A 19,674-nucleotide genomic window follows, 5' to 3' on the forward strand; every position below is an offset into this window, starting at 1 on the left:
TGCACTTATCTGGGAGTAAGTACCACTGAATTCAACAGAGTTTACTTCTGAGTAGGCATATATAGGATTGCATTATATAAATGACATACATATGCATTAACTAAGTCTATATTTGTGCTGTTTCTAAAGGGTTTTGCACATCCCCACTCTTTTGGCTCATGCTTCTGTCACAATTTGATGCCCATAATTTATCTTGATATACTCACCTACTAAACATAGTTTCACCTAAGCATTTGTCTGCTTAACTCAGAAAAGCACAGAACAATCCTATACTCAATCCTTTACTCAAGAGTTCGGTGAAACTTTCTCCCAGGTAAGTGTGTGTAGGTTTTCAGCAACAATGTTGGAAATGATCACCTCTACAACAGTGCAGTAATGGGGGAGCAAAACTATAAAAAGGCCCATCAAATTTCTATATTACATTAAGTGGCCCGAATCCATGCCCATGCATGTCTGTGCACTGGACTGTGCCCAGTACACACTACTCTGTACTATCAGTGGCACAATGGGACAGTGTGTTTGGCTGTTAACCAGAAGGTTGGTGATTTGAACCCACCCAGGGACAGCTGTGGGCAAGATTCCTGCATTGCGGGGGGTTGGCTAGATGACCCTCAAGGTCCCTTCCAACTCCACAATTCTATGATTCAAAACTAACAGCATTCCTTGCACTGGAAAAATATTCAATCTTGAGTGCATTCAAATATTTAGTTTCCTAAATCTGCTCCATAACAGAAGTTTCAAACAGCATGCACAGATGTTACTGAATCATGATCACCTCAAACTTCATATCCCCATTCACAAGGATGCATCAATTGTTTAAGGACAACTTCAGATTTTTTCTAATGTGCACTCAGTGCTCAAAGTGGAAGTGAAGTGAAGTGGAATGGTTTCATTTCAAATTATGCCAGACTCAATAACATCCATAGGAAGAAATGAGGTGGTTTGGAGGCAGCCTGAAAAGATGTGGGATAGCATCCTACTCCATTTGAAGCACTGGGCATGCTGGATACATATCAATGGTTGACTTTGGAAGTGTTTTCAGTTTCACTTTGCTATTAACACATCTGTGAAGTCATTCAAGTTTACTCACTGGCACCATGGACAGAAGCTTCACTCTGTTTCGTAGCATCTCATTCATCCCACTATATCCAGTGGCCATAGAAGAGTTTAATCACATACTATCACTCCTTGTTAGCTCTTCTGTCTGATTGCTGCATACACTTGACAATGTTGTCACATATATATCTGCTGCTACAGTGCACAGAGACAGTAACTTCCATACTATATAATCAAAAAACTTTTCCCACTACCAGAAAAGTCATTGTAGTGTACAGTATTTCATTTTAAAAAATCAAACACTATTGATAATTCTGGTCAGTACAGAATTAACAGATGCACAAAATAACATTCTTAACATCAAAGCAATTGGCTTGATGAAAAATTAATATGCAAACCACCTTCATTGTCCAGAATTATTCTCTCCTTGAAGCTTTAAGGTTTGTTGCTCAGCTTTGCTGTCAGGCAGAGAGATTTGCTCCTGAAGGTTCTGTAATCCACTGCTGCTGGTAATTAGACATCATTACTGCTGCATTAAAGGGAAAGAGAGAAGGGGAGAGGACAGGCTGGGGCTAATTAACTACTTGATTTTAATGAAAGAAAGAGAGACTGATAGCAGGTGGGAGTTTGCACCGGAACAGACCAGACAAGCAACACAGACTTCACTGAAGCAAGAATAACTTGCAGGCTTACGGTAGCAATGCCCTTATCTGTTTATTAAATGGCATGGACAGCGAATGAAATACAAAGGCCTGAACATATATTATATCTAGTTTGCTGTTGCATGTTGGTGAACACCTCAGGCTCCCAGGGCCTCATTCAGTTTAAACAGCATGCAGAGAAAGGGAATATTTAGCTTGTTGAATGCTGATTTAATTTATTTCAGTGTCTCAGTCTTCTGGAGAGCAAAAGGAGCAAATCAGTCTCCCTGTTTTCACATCCCTCTGTGGTGTAGGAGATGCACTCTTGGTCACCAGGCAACAACATCCTGCAATACGGCCATTTTAGGTCTACAGTGGGACAACACACAGTGGAGTATTTATATGTGCAGCTCAATGAATAATATACTGTATCTCTGCTAACTCTTCCCACTGTTGTTCTTTTGTCATCTGCTCTCTTTCATTAAGCCCAAACTGCAGTTTATGAGAACAGTGAAATGATGCCTAATCAAGAGGCTTTACTTGAAAGCATAAGACAGAAAAATATGCCAAATGGCTGACAATAATTAGTTTAAAGTTTTTATACTTGATACTCACAGTCACTTAGCAACACATAACACTATCCTTAGTATGCCTGGTGACTGAAATTCTACAGATAATTTTATGAACAGCTTCTATGAGATTTCTGACTAAATTAGTATTTATGTTTGAAAATAAAATTGGAAATAATGAAAAACATCAGTGATGTTATGTGGTAATGGTACAAATTATAGTATCCAGCTTGAAATCAAATGTTCTCATGTACAGAATGATGTCCCAAGGATGTGAATTCAGGTCTATGGTCTAGAGCAGGCATGGCCAAACTTGGCCCTCCAGCTGTTTGGGGAGTACAACTCCCACCATCCCTAGCTAACAGGACCAGTGGTCAGGGATGATGGGAATTGTAGTCCCCAAACAGCTGGAGGGCCAAGTTTGGCCATGCCTGCTAGAGTTCAAACATTTCTGAATTAGTTAGGGGTGGGGCCTCACATCAGCAGTTCAGGATAAGCAATGAGGGCCAGGTGAAATACTATATGAAAGCAGACAGTCCTCTTGATCCCTATTTGAGAGAAATATGTGTATCCTGCTATCTTTTGTGTAAGTAACTATGTGGATGTTATGCCACTAGTTTAGATGTGTGTGCTGGTGAAGGTCTAATTAATGGATTCCACAGACCAATACTTTGGTTACCCTAGCATAAAAGTTGTTGGGGTTTAAATTACACTTTAAAAGGAAATTAAGTTGCATATGATTCAGTGGTCCATTCCTGACTTGCTGCATCAGTTTGTAACTGCTTAGGATGTGGGGTGTCAAAAATTATGCCAGTACAACTACACAAGAGTTGTGGTGATATTATGATGCTATTGCAGACACATCATCTGCACAAATGCATAGAATTGGACTGCTAGCCATGCTCCTTTAAAAATGTATCTTTATTATAAACTCTCCCCTTTAACTTGAAGTGATAACTGTAAAGAGCAAAGAAGTTTGTGAAATACTTATTAAGAAAACTGTTAACGTACAGGACTTTAACATGCCACAAGTGTCAGCACAACAATACAATTGTGGGAATGTTATTGAAGGTTTGTAAATATGCATCTTGGGGTTCCTATTATTTTTCAACAATAGATCAGTAGTAGAATAGAGGCAGAGTTCCAGGTCAATTTCTGGCATATCCTGTCAGGGATGGGAAAGACTCCAGTCTGAATCTCTAGAAAGCTGCTATCAGTGTACAAGGCAACTTCCTAATAATTACCAATCTCTGTTTCTGAGTTCTTAGTCTCTAATGTGTGTTAGAATAATCAATCCTCATGACAGGAGTAAAATGTGTCTATGTGCCACTGGTTAACTAAAAAAGTTAAAGCATTAGGATATAGCTACTCTGTGTTCTGCACACCCTCTATATAAAAGTTATACTTTTATCTTAAAATCCTATGGAATAATATTTTCACTTTGGCTATGCTTTATACCTCATCTTTATGTCAAACTTGTTCAGTTATGTAAAACTCTTCTAAAGATTGACATGGCTTATTAACTGGTAATTTTTAATGTAGATTTTCACAAATAAGAAAAATCCTTCATTACATGGCTAAATTATAGCCACAAAACTATCTCTGGCAGTCAGTACTTTTAAAAAATATGGTAACTGCAATATTTTAGGATGTAGCTTTCCAAAGAATGTTAGAAAACAGGGATAGACTTTTGTAAATACATGTATATACTAAATTCCTCTCCGAAGCTTCAAAATTAGCAGTGAAAGTGAAAGTGGGTAGGAATGGTCAAAGTACAAATCAATATGAGGATGTGGAAATACAGTCAATATTTGCCACTGAACTTAGAACTTAAGGGGGTTCTGGACAGAAAACACAATACATTTACCTCATGAAGAATGTATATGTTGCATTTAGCAATTAAATGACTGGCATGCAGAACAGAAGTGTGCATGCGTGTGTATATGTTTTTTGTTTTTATCTACATGCATTTTTACATGTGTTTTTATTTACATGTGTATTTATTTACACCCCACACACACCCCACACACATTGGGGGTGGTATTTATTCAGCTAAGTTTTACTCAAAGCAGGCCTATTGAAATTAATGAACATGACTAAATTAGCCCTATTAATTTAAATGGGAGTACTCTGAGCAAAACTTAGTTGAGTACCACCTAGTATGTCACTGAATACTAGCTGCACTTGAATCCAGGCTTCCCATAAGCATCTAGTTGGCCGTTGCGAGAATAGGATGGACTAGATGGGCCTTTAGCCTGGTCCAGCAGCCAGACTCTTCTTATGTTCTTAATAAAAAGCACTTTACTAGTATATATATTTCAATGTGCAAATCACCATCAAAGAAAAGCTTCTGGACTTCTGTATAACAGTGTCACTATACTTGAGACACTCAGTGGCTCTGGGTCTCCAGTGTAGTGACCAGCAAAGGGAGGGGAAGTAATAGAGGCAGGGCTGTGCTTATACTGCTACTGGGTTCTCTCAGCTAATCTGCTCTCAGTGCCCTTTTGGAATTTCCCATCAATCACAAACTCCTGTCTCCAGTGATTCCAGTAATCCCAGACTTTGAGAATCAAGCTGCTCCTGTCTTTGGTTAGAAGTGTGATGAAATGTTGGGAACTGAGGGGTGGAAAAGGTAGAGCTATACTTCCCTTGCAGGAGGCAGAGCTGATCCTTGTGGCTCAGCTCATTCCTTCTGCCTCCATTCACATGAGAGAAGAATTGCTGTTGCCATGGAGGGAGGCAAGGAAGATGATAGATATCTGAATGCACACCCTGTGAAACCCTCTTCAGATGTTCAAGCCCTCACATGATTACAGTCAAGGGGGAAACAGGATCACACTCACTTGGCTTGCCCCCTCAACACATCCTCAATGGCCTGGCCCTGCTGATGTCCATGTGTTGGGACTGAAGTCAATTCAGCTATGTGCATGTAGATTCTCTGCATTATTTAGAACCTTGATTGCATGGGCTTCTAAATCACATGGGAAGGCTACACATGCGCATCGGGCTCCCTACTTCAGACTTTCAGCTTTAGTGTGTGGACAAGCAATGCAGCCAGGCCATTAATGCTACAGGGATAAGGCTAGCAGGCATGCCACCAACATTATGGCCCATGCAATTGTAATCACTTTGGAAGAGAGCTTCCTTTCACTTCGGCTTAGCTGTGTGTAGGGACATGCTCCACACTGAAAGCACCATAAACCACCAGTTCCTGTTATCTCCCCTGTAGACAGAGACAGTCCTTACTATTCCAGGATTCCCTTTCACTTTCTCACCGAAAAATAAGGCAGTGGCATTCCTAAGATCACTCACCACACTTTTCTTCCCAAGGGGCACAGGCCTAAGCAGAAAATATGGCTTGAGTGAGCAACAAGTTGGTGATCAGTGAAAAAGCAAAAGGAAAACAGCCTAGAGACAGGGGTCCTGCACTGCTGATGACATCATCACCAGAACAAACACGTGAAATTATTCATCTCCGTGCTTTGGTTTATCTTTTTTCCTTCTCCTTGTATTCTTTCCCCCATACCCCATACTTGTAAAAATAAAGCAGATTTGTTAAAATAAGCAGATTTGTGCAAGAACACCACACATCTACAGTGGTTACTCTTCCAAATGAAAGGAACTTTATCAAAACCAGTATTCCTATTGCTCAAGGAAGAGGACGTGAGTGTGGAGTTTTATCTCTTCTACACAAACAGTGAACTAGTGTTCTGTCAGTGCAAAAAGTTGTGCAATCAACTGTGCAAACTGAGTTCTTATGGGTCCTGTTCTCTGTGATCATGTTAATTCTGTTCATTGACTTACTGACCCAAATATTTATTCTCTCTCCACCCATGCTTTTCTACATACTGCCACCAAAGAAAGCCAAATATTTAAAGTATTCTACAGAACATCCACAAACTATTATTCACCAATCACTTGTTCTAGATCACTATCAAAGAGTGTTTACAGAAGTTTAGTGATACTCTAGGCTAGGAATGACTAACTTATGGCCCCCAGGCCATATCCAGCCCCCAAAGGTTTTTTTCACTCCCCGCTTCACAATTTGGTGGTGGTAGCAATGACAGGCCCCCACCCCTGACCCCCACCATCTGATTCTCTGCTGCTTCCTCATTGTGGAGCACCTCTGCAGCATTCAGCAAGCACTTTCTGAAGGGCTTGAGAGATATTGGGATACAGATCTCTCCCTCCCTGCTCACCAGATCCATCCATTGTATGCAGTGTGCCCCTCTCTGTATGTACATGTGTGTCCCCTAGTATGTATGCAATATGCATGTGATTATCCTGCTGGGATAGCTCAGTTGGTAGAGCATGAGACTCTTAATCTCAGGGTCGTGGGTTTGAACCCCATGTTGGGCAAGAGATTCCTGCACTGCAGGGGGTTGGACTAGATGAACTTCATGGTCCCTTCCAACTCTACAATTCTATGATTCTATGCGTGCTTGCTCTGCTGTTTATGTGATGTATATGCAAAATGTGTGGGGTGTATGTATGGCATGCCAACTGTGAGGTGGCCACACTCAATTTTTGACCATCTATCAAGTTAGAAGGTAGCAATGTAGCCACTTCTCCTGTAGGTGAAGGTGAGGTAGGAAATCCAGGTGCTTGGGTACCTAGAAAATTGATGATAGTACAAGAATGTTAGAATACTTACTTGATTTTTGCAAGACTCTTTCTTAAAACTTGAGGCTGAGTTTCTAAAATATTATGCTGGTTCCTGGGATTTTGAATGACTTTTGTAGCTCTCTTTTAAGGGTCGATTCCACACTACAGCCCTTGAGTACTGTTGAAGGGCTCCTTTTCTATAACTGGTGTTTGCTGGGCTCAACTGGAGCAACAACACTACCAGGGGAAGGATTCCATCTGCGTCCACCACTGCTTCACCTGCTTGCTGCAGAGTGCCAATTTCCCTCCTCACTGTTAGGAATGTAGGAAGCTGCCTTATACCAAGGTAGACCAAAGGAATATCTAGCCAGTATTGTCCATGCTGACTGGCATTGGTTTTACAGGGTTTGAAAACAAAGTCAAGGTGGCTCATGAATAAAATCCATACTTGCTGCAAGGCCATTTTGCACAGGGACTGGCTGTACTACAGCAGAAGTGCCACCTTGGCCCCGCGACTGTGGGTGCCCAGGGTGTGGGAGACATGCAGCATACATGGCCCTGGTACCAAAAATTGTGGGTGCCTGGCCCCTTCATGGGGAATTTTGTGGTTCCCAGCCAGGAACTCCATAGCACAGCAAATCTCAACTACAGTTGGTGTCACCATTGATCAGTGCTGACAGCAAGGCTTGCTTGCCAAGAAACAATTAGAACACACTTCAAGGTTCCCAATTTTTCCATGGAAGCCATGTGTCTACCTGCCTCACACCTGATATCACAAATGATGTCAGACATGGGGGAGATGGCTGTGGTCTGGGGGAAATGGCCACATAGTCAAACTGGGGTCTGTATCAGGTCCAATTTGGCCCAGAGGCTGGAGGTTTCCTACCTCTGGTATAAATGTCTATGGTGAGAGGAATCTGCAACCTAGATGCATACCACATCGCAGAAAGGGCTACTTGATGCAGACCTATTCATTGTTCACATGTTGTTCAGCACTGGAGTGATGAATGCCAGAATATGGCTAAAGTATTCAAGTTTTCAATGGGCTCCCACTCTGTGTGCTAATGCAGTGCTATGAAGGTTGGTGCCACATATATCTTTAGGTGCCAGGCAAAAACTTTCCTCCGTAACCTGTGGCCTTTTAGAAGTGAGTGGGCTATTTTATATGTATGGTATTTCTTTTTCCTCTTGGTTTTAATGTACAGGTGTCTATGTGGGGTTTATTGTCTGGTTGTAAGTTGCTTTGGGGTACCCGTGACAAGATAAGCTGACTGACTAAATACATAAATAAGATTAAAAGCAAGCTATCAAGGCTACCCCAAGATATTATGCTACCTGAGGCAAAGGAAAAAATGGCACACACATGCATCCATGCCACTTTTAGCAGTAAATCTTACTTCAATATTAGTAATGGAGCATTGCACTGCCCCTGAGGGAGATCAGCAGGGTAATTATAAAGGTGGAGGGCAAGAGGCATGACACACACAGCTCTCTTCTCCCAACAGGAGGGTATGGTCAGGGAGCTCAGGAGGAAGAGCTGAGGGGCACCACTTCCTCCCAGCACACACCACCTGAGGCCGTTCCCTCACTCTGCCAAATAACAGGACAAGCCCTGTAAGCTAGTGGGGGCAGAAATAAATGTTGAAATTTCAGAAAGAGCTTTTACAACTTGAATAAAGTCCTTCTTCGTTCTCAATACAGCCATGCAGTAGCACAGCAGTTAAGAGAATGAGCTGAGAACTGCATGCCCTTGATTCAGTTTAACTCAACTGAATTTGACTGGTTGGAAAATAGTAGTCCTTCATCCTCACACCTAGATTATGAGACCTACTGTACAGGAGCATTGCAGTGATTACTGGGAATGAACTGATGTTTAAAAAGTCAAGAAAAAATCTCCATATAAGCACAAATGGGCCTCCTGCCATCTATCTATCACTGCATTTAACTGTTATTACTGTGGATTTAGGTGCTTAATTTTTGGAAGTTAGTAATAAAATGTGTCTGCCATTACAGAATAAGAATATCTATTTGGGACATCAAAACAAAATTTTGCGTAACTTGCTGCACATTAAGAGAGACATATTAAATCTAAATCATAGAACGTGACTGTGAATCAGGAATATATGACCAAAGAAGAGCCTGGGGTCATAGCCCAAAGACACTGAACTCAGCACAGCTCCTGGCTGTTAAGAGTTCTAGCTTCAGCATACTGAAACAAGATCTTCCTAGAAATTAGTTCAGCTATTTAAATGCTATATGAAATGCTTGTGAACATTACAACTTCTCACTAAGTTTAGAAGCAGATGGAACTGTTGATGAAAAGGGGTGCAGAGAAGACAGCCCCAACACAATGATACTCAACCGAATGTGTGGATGCTATAGATTAGACAGAGTGGGACATGAATGGAGTGTGTGAATAGTGTGAAATGGTTTGTGAGTGAGAGAATGAATAGTGAATGGACCCAATAGATGTTACAAACAAAAGCCTTATCTGCAAATGTCTATAGGTTCACATCTCTTCTGCCTTTAGCTTCAGACAATGTAGTCCAAACCATACCAACTCAGAAGTCAGTCCTAATGATTTCAATGAGCCTACTCTAAGACAAAGGGTGTTACATATATTATCATACATGTGCACACGCAGTATATAATAGTTGTTCCTTAATACAAAGCAAATGCCAGGATACAAATCAAGAGGCAGTAAGACCAGTCTTTCAATAGTGCTAGCTGAATGCTAATTGTTAAATCATTGCCGGGGGGGGGGGCATATTAAGTTGCAACTAACGAGATGTAACCTAAACTTTCTATGAGGGATTTTTTAAAAAAAATTCTAAATCTAGAATACAGTAAAATAAAAACACCACTTATCATATAATCCCATAAGGTCCAGTCCGCCCACAGCAATCTGTAGCAGTATTTCATCTTTCTCTTAGCAAAACTTTAGATGACTTAAGAAAACTGTAACAGAGTAATCAAATTATTTTATTTCTGGGTTATTATTGAAGGCTGGGGCCAGAGAATAGTGAGGATGAGAAGAGAGGGAGCTGAAAGTGGTAGGACAGAGCCATGATTGTTCATAGTATGTAGACAATTTATTTTATTCTGATCAAGCTGGGTATTCATGTTTTTATAGTGCTTCAAAAACCTGCAAACCTCTTTGACAACTGATGAAAGCAAAGCAAGAGATATGCGGTGTATACCAGAGGCAAATTTAGGGTTCTGCCACACAGGGTGCTGAGTGTAGTGGGTGCCACAGGCCATCATAATTATGACATGGTGAATTGAGCCAAACAGAAGGTGAGAGGCGAGAGGGCACCAAACTTTGGCCTCACACAGGGTGCCACTGAAATTCGAAACACCAAATACTGAATAAAGAAATAACTATTCTGGTCAAATCATAGACATGCTGATCCCAAAGCGGAATCTTGAATGAAGCAAAATATTTAATCCCAAACATAACCCACCAGTGTAGGCATTTACATGGATTAAGGCAAGATCAAATGCTTGCTCATCAAATTTAGGAGCATAGTGCTAGCATAGTGCTCAGGACCACAATAGCTCAAGAACTGTCTCTTGCCATATAAACCAACCTGACCCTTCTTCCTCTATGACAGGTCTGGAGGGTGGCCACACAAGAACAGGCCTTTTCTGCAGTGGCTCCCTGACTGTGAAACGCTCTCCCAAGGGGGGCTTGTCTGGCACCTTCATCATACATCTTTAGGCACCACACAGAAATGTTTCTCTTTAACCAGGCCTTTGGCTGACTAATATTATAATATTCTACAGCCTTTTAAATGTGTTTGTGGGAAGCGGGGTTATTGCTTTATTTTGTGCTTCTATCCTGTATTTTTTTTTAATCTTCTGAATTGTCCTGAGTTCTTCAGATGAAGGGCAGAATATAAAATTAATTAATTAATAGTCTGGTCTGGATGTAATGGTAATCTAGGGTTCAGGAACCTGCGGCCCTCCAAACATTGTTGGACTCCAACTCCCATGAGCCTCAGTCAGCATGGGCAACAGGGATGATTGGAGTTGGAGTCCAATAACATCTGGAGGGCCACAGGCTCCCTGCCCCCTATATGAAATCAGAGTTAATATGCATAGACCTGATCCGCTCTCCTCCTCTGGTGCTCTGTGCTGGTGCTGCTGGGACAGTGAGAAGGAAATCAGAAGCAGCCACCTCCATTTTCAACCAACCAGTTTGTCATTTTGTCTGAACCAGGAAGTGTGGGTAGTTTTCATCATGAAATATACTCGGAGTCGAGTGTGGATTTCATGCTCTTTATTCAGCTCATAGTAGTGAGGAATGAAAGTTTCCCCAAAATATCTGCTTTATATACATTATTTACACAATGGGCCACACGTGATTGGCTAATTCTGGGATTCTCCCGTAGGCCAATCAGGTTGCGGATTCACTTCCACCTGGAGCTGGATTGGGTGGCTCCTGCGGACCAATCATACTGATGCATTGTTCTAGGACCAATCCGACTGCTGCATTCTGAATCCTATTGTTCTAGGACTAATCTGACTGCTGCATTTTGGATCCTATTGTTCTAGGACCAATCAGACTGCTGCATTTTAAATCCTATTCAACTCAGTACATAACACATCATCAGCCACTGTTTGATGTATGTTTGTTTCAACAAGCCCTAATTATAACTAACCATAGTTTGTCTGAATCTGGATGAAGCAACAAACTGCAGTTAGTTGAAAACAGTACTGGATGTGGCATCAAGATGGCAGCTCCCTGCACTGCAGATTGTATGCCTGGGAAATGTCAGAAGTCTTATCTGCCCACCCCCACCCAACACATAGAAATTAGTGTCAAATTGGGCAACAATCCACAGTTTAGACTGTGCCCCTTGCAATGATAGTGCTGACATCTCAGATCTACTCTTTGGACTACCAGGCAACAGCACAAGGAATGACACAAATGACTTTTCTCAAATTATCCTTCTGGAATTGTTCATACAGGCACACATAAGTAATCCTTCCCTCCTCCTTCATCTGCACCAGCTTGATTAGGGACTGTATGGAACAACTCCAATAATATATTCGCTGCAGAGACTGGAGGCAAGAACAGATTTCCCATCTTTTGGTTATTTCTCCCCTAGAAACTAAAGACTTCTTGTCTTGTATCTCGCCCAGGTCTTCCAGTTATATTCCCACAGAAATGGGAGTGGGACCAGATAAAAAACTCGAGCGGGGGCATATTAATTAAGGCTGTGAAGGAGTTGCCACAGGCCAAGTGGAAATGGAAAGAGGGGCACATTTAGCTCAGTAACAAAAGTTCTATAACCCTGATTTTAATTAGCACTTGACACTGTGCTTTCCTCCTTCAATAAATACACAATCTGCATACATTCTAACAGAAACAAGATTCAAATAAAAATTATGAGGGCCATCTAAAATTCTGTAAATTAAGAGGGGAAGAGATAAAGTAATAGATACTTGGACTTTAGTGCTGCTTTGGAAACCAGACTTATGTTTGTCTAATATGTTTACTGCAGGCTTTTATACTGTGATGCTAGTCTTATATAAGAACTGAATCTTATAGTCAAAAACACCACAAAACCTCTGTGTTGGCTAAAATATGTGGTATGTGCATGTGTGTGCAAACTCACACACACTTCAAATTAATATTAGGTTATTATTTTAGAGAAATCTGCCTGCCTACTATTGGTTCAGCAAGTGGCAGACAATTCTCTCTCCACCCTCAGTCAATAAGCCATATGCTGTAACCACAACAACAAAAAACCCCAAAGGGCTTTCAACACTATAGTTCAGATAATTTGTTGGACCTCCAATTTCTATATGATTTCTCTTGCAAAAAATTGCCTGTCTCCCACATCTTACCTGTTTTGCCTAAAATTAAAATCAAAATGTAGGAAAATATCTCACACACCCTGAGCTTAGCATACACTTTGGGGGAGATGCACAACAGGATGAATCAAAGGGCTTATTGCTGGCAGCTTAGAAGGGGGCCATATGCTGTGCTTGGCTGCTCTAGTAGTTTCCCTAGGCCAGCCTGACCCACTGCAAGCCTCCCAGGGGCCTTGGCAAAACAAAAGAAAGAACGATGGCAAAAATGAGATGTGGAATACTCTTCTATATGAAGTGTGCAGCGGCGTGAACGAGAACGAAAGCAAGCCTTAGTAGCGCTTGGGGGCACAAATTGACACAAACCTGGCCACGAGGAATTAGGGCCGGCTTGCGATCCTGTGCAGCACAATGACTCGGGAGTAAGTCGCGTTGGCCGGAGTTACTACAGGAAAGAAAGAAAGAAAGACACTCTGCACAGGATCGGGCTGTAGGGAGTTGGCATACCGCAGGGCGGGGGGTGGGGTGGAAGCTGCCCGCGCCACCGGGTGACGCCACTGTGTGCCTTTGCCCCCTTCGCACCCAAAATGCCACCTCGAGGCCCTTCATTCGATGCGACTGCCCCTTCTTCCTGCCCGACGCTCCCTTTTCCCTCAAAGCCAAGCTGCAGCTCTGGCATCCGCAGGGTCCGTGGCCTTGCCAGGCTCCTCTCGCCCAACTGTAGCATCTTTCCCGGCGCGATGAACAGAAGCACCCTGGGCGGAGAGGGAGGGAGGGAGGGAGGAAGGGCCGAGAACAGACGCTCCTCACCCCTCCCTCCGCCACCCCCTCCTCTCCCGCCGCGCGTGCGTGTGGCGCGGCAGCGCGTCTGCGAGGAGGAGTCCCCAGCCGCGTGCAGGGCAGGCGAAGGCGGCAGCAGCAGCAGCGAGGCTCTGGGGCTGGGACGGAGCGAGGAGGATGGCGGAGGACAGGCGCTGCCTGCTCCCCTCCCCCTGACTTCGCAGCCGTGGCCTGGCACCTGACTCGGGGCATTGGGAGAAGGGGCGGGATGGGAAGGATCGGGGTGGGGGGGGTTAGGGGTGGGTGTGTACACGCGCTGGCGGGGGGGGCAGCTTTCTCCCCCTCGCCTTCGTTCTCTCCCTCTCCCTTCCCGTTCCTATAGTAACCCTGAAATACCTCCAGGACACACATAGCTGGGCTCCGAGGCTCCTCTCCGGATTGGCGGAGGCGAGAGGGGGGGAGGGGGAAGAGAGCCGAAGCCAGGCGAGCAGGAAGGAGCGCGCGCGGCGCTGGGGCAGGCCCGGCAGCAGAAGGCAGAGCGCGCCCCCTCCCCCTCCGCCCGCCGAGTTCCCATGGCGACTGGGTCGGCGAGCTGCAGGAGCCAGCTGAGCGGCACCTGGACTGGCAGCGAGCGAGCCGGAGCCGAGCCGCCACAGGCGCGGGCTGACAGGAAACACGCCCACGTGCCGACCCCAAACACCCAACAGAACAGGCCGGCACGCGGTCGCCCCCTCCTCAATTTCCCGCTCGCTCTCGTGCTCCCCACCCCGAGAACTGGTGATGTTGACACATCCCAAACCAGAGAATGGCTCTGAAACTGGATTGACTCAACCAGGGATTGTGGCACAAACAGAGCACAAGCCGACAGAATCAGCGCTGCGTCACAATGCATGCTTTGGCAGCACAGAACGCTCTGACAATCGTTGCGGTGGGGGGGGGAGGTGGGAGCATGAATCATAGAACTGTAGAGTTGGAAGGGACCACGATCGTCATCTAGTCCAGCCCCCTGCAATGCAGGAATCTTTTGCCCAACGTGGAGCTCGAACCCACGACCCTGAGATCAACTGCCTCATGCCCTACCGACTGAGCCATCCCACGTGTTCCTTGTCCCATGTGCTGGTTGTACGCGTGTGTGATTCACACACATCTGTATGCCCAGCAAAACACAAACACCAATACAATCACCTCATGGGATAACTTGCTTGTGGAGTCCTGCATGGAAAAGCAGGTATGGACATGGACATTTGGTGCTCAGAGGCAATGATGTACCAGAGTACCAGATGCTGGGAGCAAACAGCAGGAATTGCATGTCATCTTCATGTACCGCTTGTGAACTTCTAGGCATCTGGCAGGTTGCTGTTGGAAACGGAATGCTGAAGGAAACTGTTTCACATGTTATCCTCATAAACAGAGATCGACACACTGCTGGTTCCTCCACCCTTAATGATGTGCAACCCAACCCCCAACATTGACATATGGAGAGTATCTGAGCAGGGAATCTGACACATGTAGAATTCTGTGTGCTTGGCTTCCTTGCACTCTGGAACCATGTGGCATTAGAGTTCCAGATTGTGTAGAAGTTTACATGCTTCTACATGTGTAGAAGCTGTATGTCAGGAGTGAAGAACCAGCAGGCCTCCAGATGTTGGACTACAACTCATCAATCCTGATCATTGGTCATGTTTGCTGGAGCCACTGGGCATAGGAGTTTGACAGCATTTAAAAGGTTTCAGGTTCCCCACAATTGTTCTCCATGCATTTGCTTCCTTCAGGTGCTCATGCTCAATTTGTGAACCTTAGGGTTAGGAGCATGTGGATAATGTGGGAAGGAGTTAGGGGTGGGGGTCTGTGGTCTAATTCAGCAAAGTGCAATATGTGAAATGACTCTTATACTAACAGAAAATGATGCTGGTACAGACTGTGATGGGCATACACATATCTTTTGATGTAGAGATATAAAATACATATGTCAGGGGAAAATCTCCTCAATATGCTCTCATATTCATTGACCCTGACATGTCACCACCCAGAAAGACACTGGAACACAAACACACAGAGAAAACACGCCCACTTTTTCATTGGAGTCCACACTATCTTACTAATGTGATACAAACAAACATGACTTTGGTACTACTTCTCTCATTCTTTTGCACACTGAGAATTCTAACAGCAACCCTTCCTCACAGCTGTCGGTTAAGGCCCCAAGCTACTGTTAAACTGACTTTTTCCAGACCAGACACACACATCCAATACATTACCAATGTACGTCACAATACAAAATCTAAAAACACATTACATGATACTTATTAAAACTTAATTCAAATAAACAGGATTTCTTCACAGACCTAAACTAATGCCTTCAAATTATGAGAAACAGAATTTCAACTAAATGTTGGGAAGAGCATCCTGATTTTGAGCTATTTGATAATGGAACAGGTTGCCCTGAAAAGTGGTGGACTTCTTCTTCATAGGAGGTTCCTAAGCAGAGGCTGGATGGGCTACTGACTAGCAGTAAAGTTCTTGCATCAGCAATAGATTGGACCAGATGGTCTTTGAGGTCCCTTATAACACCACGATTCTGTAAACACAGAAGAGACTTGATACTATCCACACCAAAGTTTTCTCATTTAGTGCTGTTAATTTTTCTTATGTAGATGTACACACATAAAAAAATGCAGATCTACTGTATATGTTGGTACTGCTGATACATAGACAAACACACAGAATACTGAACAAAGTGGAATATCTTCTCAGTCAAAGTTAAAGCATTTAGAACTAATTAAAAAAGAGTTTGGGTCACTTCTGTTGCACTGGAAGTGTTTAGTTTGTGACATAAAAAGTGCTAGTAGGGCTAGTTTGCTTTTAATTTGTACCCTGTGACCTGGAAGACCACACCAAACTAAGATGAGTGGGGGGTGTTGTGGTTAATCAATAGTAAGGAAATAGCATTTTGCACCTGCACAAACTACTATTCCTTATTAGATCATCTGCTGAAAACAGCTCCAAGACTCAATCTTAGCGTAGCATGACTCAAATTCAGTTTATAGTCTGAGCGCAACCTCGGACACTATCCACAAAACTGCCAATTTATTTATTTTTACTGGGAGTAGCTGTAAAGTGCAAGGTTATTATGAAGGCAAGTGCCAAATCTCTCTCTTCATTCAGAATCTATCATGCTCTGACAGAAGAGCTGAACTATAGAAGCGTATACCAGAAAAAGATGGCCTGAAGTACCATGGCAGCATCTACTTCAATAAATATTAGTCATCTTAGTATGGCAACTATTCTATACATGCCTATACCAAAGTAAGTTCCATTGAGTTTAGTGGGGTTTACTCTCAGGTTAAGTGGGTATAGGATTGCACCCTAAGCTTTTATTATTAATCCCATCTGGTATGTCAGAATCTCAGTTTCATACTACTTTTACTGCTATTCTCACTACCACCGATTTAATACTTTCACTCTAAAGTGCTATTTGTATAAGCCTAATTGCTTCATTTAGAATTGCACTAAAGGATAAGGCTTCCCACCAGCAATGGTTCTGATAGAGGTTGTTCCTATCTCTCAGATTTCAGTGTCCATCCCATAATTTCATCAATTACATACCTAGTAGCTAGAGGAACAAGATTTGTTCCCATAGTTCTTAGAAGTTTCAACAATATGTGCTTTTAAAGTTTGGCTGGAAACAGGTGAGACTGACATTACTATGACTATTCTGATATCACTGGTCTGCTTGTTAATCTATACCTATTGAGATTCCAACCATATTTTCATTTGTTTGTTTGTTTATATAAAAAAAATCAATTTTATGACACATTTCAGCCCTCAAAGAGTTTCCAAGTTGATTTATAGTGTTAAAATAAGAGTATTAAAGCATGACATTCTTTATCACAGGATTGTGGGTTCGTAACCCGCATTGGACAAAAGATTCCTGCAATGCAGGGAGTTGAACTAGATGACCCTCGAGGTTCTAGGATTCTTTTCTATGTCAGCAACCCCCTCCCAAAAAGGCCCACAAGTAGGTATGTGTTAAAACAGGGGATGATGACGACTTCTGACTTGTGGGTCCCAGGTTGACCCATGGAACTGTTTTCCACAAGCCCACACCCCCACACACACACCTGATATCCTAAATGATGTCAACTGCAGAACAGGTAAAGAGGCAGCTGCAAAGGAACAGCTGGAAGCATAAAACATACTTCTGATTGTCCCTTGGCAAATAGGGCTTGTATTTGGAACATTTTAAATTTGGCACCAAATGCAAGCCCCACTGGGATTGGTTTTACTCTGGAGCACCCAATCAGAGCTCCTGAGCTGATCCCTCCTGAGATCCCTCCTGAAAGCAGAACATGAAGACAGTGCCAGCCAGCTGGGACCACAGAGGGCAGTCCCTACTATTTCCTCCCTGTATGTGGGAGGAGACTAGCAGCACCTTCTATTCACTGAGAGGCCACTGTAGAAGTGGAACTGGGGGCTCTGAGGAGGCGGCAGAGCCAGCTCCAAGGAACACACTGCAGTCATTGCTGCCACTGCAGCAGCAGCGGCAGCAAGCAATGCATTCCTTGGAGGCTGGATCTGCTGCCCCTGTGGATCTTGCCACCTGAGGCAGTTTCCCCACGTTGCTTCATGGTTGGGCTGCCCTGTCCCTCAGGTAACCAAGTCCTAAGTCACATAGAACTTTAAAGATAAGGACTATGAGTTGTTCTTAGAAATTGTTTGGAAGCCAGTGCAGCTCCTTAAACACATGCAAGCTAAGTCCCCTATGTTACGTCCCAGTTAGTATCCCAGCAAAAGGAGAGAGACAGCAAAAATCCAGCTGAAAGTTAAAAAAAGGTAAATTGCAGGTGTGAGAGTTTGGGGGAAGCCACCCCAGGATTCTGGAAGAGCTGGCAGCTTTAATCCTTTGCCCTCCTGCTCTAATCCAAATCTGGATTGGGTCCTCTAAATCAATTTACATTGAAAGGAATGCTTCCATGTGTACAACTGGAGCTTTTCATCCAATGCAAGGAGCAGATGCAGGAGGCCAGCTCTGGCTTAGGACCACAGCAAAAGGAGGAAAGGCTAAAAAACAGAAAACAGAACTCAGCCTCCGTCAGGGTCCCTAAGAAAGTATTTTCCCATCTTCCCTCCACATAAGCATTGCAGCTTTCTCATGCTGATGACAAGGACTTGGGGGCCTGCCAGGTGACAGCAATCAATGAAGGCAGGAGTGTGAAAATCCAGTTCAATAGCTGTAGAGTGATAAACAGTATCTGGAAGAACAGACCATTGATGTCATAATCACATCAGTCAACAGGGAGATGTTTTCAATATGCTTAGCCATAAAGAACAAATCCCCCTATGAGTAATCAAGGGGCCAAGCTAGGGAAGTAGATTCACCTAAAAACTTTCTTTTAAAGGTACTTCTGGATGTAGTCCGTTAAGAGCCTTCAGTTCTGGTACTTTATATCCCAGATCCTGTCCACTGGGAGAATAATAGGATCTGTTGGGAGGTAAGGGTCCTGGGTGTGAAATCTTTAGGCTTCATTGATAGAATGCCAGCTTATACATAGCCAAAAAAGATGGTAAAAGAGGACACAGATTTGTGTAATGTTTGCATATATTTTCATGGTTTAAATAGAATTACATTGTATTTCACCATTGTAGGGAAGACTATGAGCTATGTGCCTGCTCAGTCTGCTGTCCAGGTGTTAACTGTTGATGGACAACTTCTAGACCCCTGCTCTGCTTATAGTTCTTTATCTTTAAACTTGAGTTGGACCAGACACCCCTTCAAACGGACGACTCCTTCAGGCAGAGAACTGTCATCTATAAAGTAAACCACATGGCCACACTAGCAGAGGCAGTTTTACGGTAGTGCAATCGGTTTGGCCACACTGGGTGTTGTGCTGCATGAGGAGCCACAAAAATGCTATAGAACAGAGTGTGAGAGGCGGGGGGCGCCAAATTTTAGCAGTGTACTGAAATTTGAGAGCCCCCAATCTGCCACCGACACTAGGCAAACACAGACTAATGGAACCTTAGGGTGTTGAAGTGGTCCTGAGCGTGGAGACAAGCTTTAGGGCAAAGGCTATAAGGTGGCTTCATTCAGGACTTCAGGGGTGTGTGGCTGGGCAGCATTTCTTCATAGTGTATAGGTTCTGAAGCAGGGGTAAGCACTTGGGCACGTGGGGTTTGTCCATAGACTAGGATGTACAGCTGTT

The 19,674-nt window shown here is 43.5% G+C and overlaps 1 protein-coding gene and 1 non-coding gene across 4 annotated transcripts in view; both read left to right on the forward strand.

Annotated features, from left to right (window-relative positions):
* NOL4 (nucleolar protein 4) overlaps positions 1 to 19,674 on the forward strand; it is a 121,844-nt gene that overhangs the window by 3,707 nt on the left and 98,463 nt on the right. The gene's annotated exons all lie outside the window — the stretch shown is intronic.
* TRNAK-CUU (transfer RNA lysine (anticodon CUU)) lies at positions 6,553 to 6,625 on the forward strand. The gene has a single exon. It is a non-coding gene; the product is annotated as a tRNA-Lys (tRNA).

This window comes from Podarcis raffonei, chromosome 7 (assembly GCF_027172205.1).
Source record: "Podarcis raffonei isolate rPodRaf1 chromosome 7, rPodRaf1.pri, whole genome shotgun sequence".
Lineage (NCBI taxonomy): Eukaryota > Metazoa > Chordata > Lepidosauria > Squamata > Lacertidae > Podarcis > Podarcis raffonei.